Genomic DNA, 4,563 nt, shown 5'->3' with positions numbered 1-4,563 from the left:
GCCTTCCTCCATGTCTCATCATCCACCATTACTAGATCACCAGGGTTAACGTGTTCCGTGCTGCTACAGCCACTCTAGTTATTTGCAAGAGTGTTTATGATGCCCGTAAACAATTTAAAAAAAAAAACATTTACCCCATGGGGAAATGTTTGGCAGCCCATACACTTAGTGTATAGGCATTACAATTATAGGAGACCCGCTCCTTTAAACTTGGAAGAACTTTTTCACAGGCCACACTCCACATCTCTTCCTTCTCCACTCCTAGATCACCATGTTGACCATGTTCCGTGATGAAACAGCCACTACATTGTTTTGCAAGGGTGTTTAGGATGTCCGTATCAACAATTATTTACATAGTAGGTTGATGTGTCCCCCCAGGAGAAAATGTTTTTCAGCCTATACACAGTGTATGGGCATTATAAGACTAAGAGTCCCGCTCCTTTAAATTTGGCCTATTTTTTTAATGAGGCCTTCCTCCACATCTCATCATCCACTGCCACTAGATCACCAGGGTTAACGTGTTCCATGCTGCTACAGCCACTATAGTTTTTTGCTAAGGTGTTTATGATGCCCACAATAAAAATATTTACACATTGTGTTGATGTGTACCCCCAGAAGAAAATGTTTGTCAGCCCATACACTTAATGTATGGGCATTATGAGCCTAAGAGACCAGCTCCTTTGTTTCTTCCAAGGGGTTATTGGGGTGCGTGCAAATTTGGGTTAAGGCAGCCCTTGCATTCAATGCCTAAGGAAACAGTATGGCAGGGCCAACTGAAGAATGTTAAGTGGGTTTTCCTGTGGCCATCCAGTACCTGGGTTCAAAGGCTTTTTGGGGTGCATATGGCTTGATAGCAGGGCAGGTCTTGCATTCAATGCAACATTTTTTCAGGAAGCCCTCCTGTACCTCTCGTGAAAGGGGTATTGGGGTGCGTCATAATTTTTGGCAGCCCAGCCACTCATTGCACTGGCAATAAAAGCATAGGAGATCCACTGTTTAATAATGCCTCTTTAAGAATATTAATGCCACCTGATGCCCCTCTAAAAATAGGCTTTGTGATTTTAAGAGTTGTTCCTTCATAAATGAAACAAGATGTGTCTCCTTATGTGTCACACACCACATGGCCAGCTAGGGTTGTTAAATGTTACAATTATATTTTCCAGTGAATGCATTTGTATTGGTTGAAAGCAATGTTAAAGTTGAAAAAAAGCTGTGTGTGAACATAGCCCAAGTGGTGGAGGAACATTTTGATCCGGGGTTAATTATTTTGCCTTATACACAAGTCATTACCCTGGAAAGGATGTACCCTAACATATTTCCCAGCAAAATCCAATTTAGTTTTGTTTTTGTATGTTTTTTGGTGCACCTGTAAAAATGGCGTGAAACTCTAACAACATTGTTTACAGCTATGACTCAGGAGTCAGAAATGCTTCCAGGGAAGATCCCCATGATGTTCCTGTGTCACTTGAGCAGTGTTTCCATCATTTACAGATGTTTTTAGACCTTAAAAGGACCCCTGAGGGGGATCGCGGTAAAAATGCTCGAGTACCCGAGTATTCCAATTTGCTCGACCCGAGCAATGAGCAAAAGATGCACTGAAGATATAAAAATATAAAAAATATAAAAAACATTTTAAAACATATAAATATTATGTATTTTGTAATAGCTTGACAACATTTAAGCATTAATATCACACCTCATCTAAGGTACAAATATATTATAAAACATTTTAAAGTAATACAAAGATTCCATAAATCACATAATTAGTACATACAAAAGAACAGAATTAAATCATCATACTCAAATACTCAAATCCTTCATTATGTCTGATGACATCTTTTACAGAGATAAGTTGTGGTTATCATGAAAGGCTTAACAACAATTTTCTTAGCCTTCATTCTTGATATTTTGCTTTACATTGAACTAAGCTCTACATGACCTGACATATTTCACTAAGAAAAAAGTACAAACTATTGTCTGAATTATACCTTGACAGATGTAATTTCAACTTTGCTTAGTTCCAGAGTTTTCCAGTTGTAGTATTGTAAACTCTATCTTTGTATGAAATTGTGACACTACAATCAATAAATGTTTGCATATTGTTGGGACACTGGCATGAAGAAAAAAAACACAATAACTGGGCTTCCCAAATATTCTTTGACATTGTTTCTTGTGTAATGCAGCTTTTTACTCTTTTATACATGGCAATATAAAATATAAAGACAGAAACTCTACTCTACCCAGGTGACATACTATAAGAATACAAAACATCAAATTGTAAAAATATTGCTGTAAATATGATAAACAAGTACATTTCAACTAACATTGGTCTATATTTTATTACACTTGTTAAGACCAACAGATCATATTTTTTTCTTTCGGTTACATAAACTAAAACACATGAGTTTGCATCAGTGTATAAGGATTTGTTAAGCGCTTACCTTACTGGCGCTGTTCTTGCAGCATGCCAAGCCAATTCCTTCCATAGCCATAACATTATTCTCCCAAGAACTCATTATTTGCTAATGCTGTCAGATTTCACTCCTGATGTCCAGCATTTTACAAGTCAACAGTACAACTTGTGTATTACGAAAATTTTTATCGAGTGGCACAATGCCAATAGGAATAACCAATTTACATGTTATATGTATATGTTTGAGATCAGCAATTCTTTTAACAATTTCATTTACAAGCTTTGACCAGATTTTTTAAAAAATTTGAATTTGCGGTCTATCAATTAGCTGTAAATCACAAGTACTCAGATTACCTTTAAAAGATGTATAACACCCCTGACCTCTTATGAGTGTGTCCAATCCTTTTCAAGCTCTTTAATGCAAGCACAACCTTTGTAATGCCAAAATGGTCTATATATGGCTATGTGTCAGCGTAAAGTATTCACCTTTCATTTCTGTGCTGACATACATGCTATCTGTAGAATGTGCTCACTATTTTATTGCTTTCTTTCCTTATATCTAATATCTATTGCTAAGCTGTGAGACTGTGACATCTTCTATCTATCCAGATTCGGCCTGTTTCTGATTTTATATAGAATATGATAGTCCTTTTTGATTGGCTGTACTTTATGTTGTAATGTGGTAATCTGCAAAGAATTATAGGAACCCCACCCAGGTTCACCTAAAGTCATGTTAAACTTTTCTGACTCATGCAATCTTCTGTAACGTATAAAATTGGAGGCCATTTTCAGTCATTTTTTGCCAGGTTTAATGAATTTTGAATGTGTAACACAAATGAGCTTTGCATCAAATCAATTTTCTCATCTCTAGTTTACATGATGCTTGGTATGCACTGAGCCAAATCATAGATATGGTAAAAGATAATATAAGTTCTACACCTTATCAAAACATTTTTTTCTTTTAAAAACGTCATCAAACTCTGCCAGAGATGAGGAAGAATAGGACGATTTTCTGCATGGTTTAGTACATAGCTTTAGATGTTCCATCCTCAGAGCAAGAATCTAAAAGTTATATTTTGGAATGTCTGGTCACTAGTGAGGACAATTTCTGACTCCTGTTCCCAATCAACTATTCACATAATCAGTGATAAAATTATTGCATATTTAAAACTGTCATGCAGTGTACAAATATGACAATATGATTCTTTAGTATATATGATGTAAAAGTTCTTGTGTAGCTAGCCGTAAAGATAATATTACAATGTTAAAGGTCAACATAATACAGGCATTCCAGAGAGATATGTTTAAGATGAAGCCATGAAGTTATGAAAAACATCACATTGCAGACAAGCTCAAATGAAAATACTTACAAATGCTATATAGGTAAGGGTCTCATCTACTTTGCCAAACTCCTCATAGGGAAACATTAATGCCTAAGAAACACTGAAAAAATCTCTAATAAGAGCCTGCAGTAAAACGCCTTTGATATTTTCCTTATTGTTTATATTTTCGAATAGCTACTGCATTGCAGGGCAAGATATTAAGCTATAGAAAGGTTATGTTGAAGAACATATCCCATACAGCTACTAGCCGCACAAATCTCAGATGGGTAGCTCTACTTTGCTGCCATTAGTGCCATTGATGACAGATGCCTATGCTGGTAGAATCTCCAAAGGGACCAATATGGATATATTACCACCAAAAATACTTAGAACTAAATAAAGGATTGTTTTGAGCTAGTAATATTTTAGAATCAGTAAGCTCTTATATATTTATTATATTGAACCAATATTTCTAGGATTAGTTGTAGCATCCTGCATGTCAACCTTTACATGTAGATATGTATTAATGTAATTATTTTATGTCAGTTATGTTCTATGAATGTTCTCTTAAATATATGCAATTGGTTATCTTTATTAAACTTCTTCTTTCTATTGCTGTTTTCAACTATGTTATTGTTTAATATCTGCAAATTATTGCTTGTAGTTTTGATACATAAGTCTTCCATAATTCCAAGTAACATTTTTGTTTTACTTTTAAAAATTAATAAATTGTATGTTAGTAGTTTTTCAGTAGATCAAATAGTTTTATCAAATTAGACCAAATTTTTCACTGGTTTTCTATTAAATGGTTCAGCACTATATGTAAGA

Source organism: Ranitomeya variabilis, chromosome 6 (assembly GCF_051348905.1).
Source record: "Ranitomeya variabilis isolate aRanVar5 chromosome 6, aRanVar5.hap1, whole genome shotgun sequence".
In the NCBI taxonomy this organism is placed as follows: Eukaryota; Metazoa; Chordata; class Amphibia; order Anura; family Dendrobatidae; genus Ranitomeya; species Ranitomeya variabilis.
The sequence above is the reverse complement of the archived record's forward strand: the minus strand, read 5'-3'. Positions refer to the sequence as shown.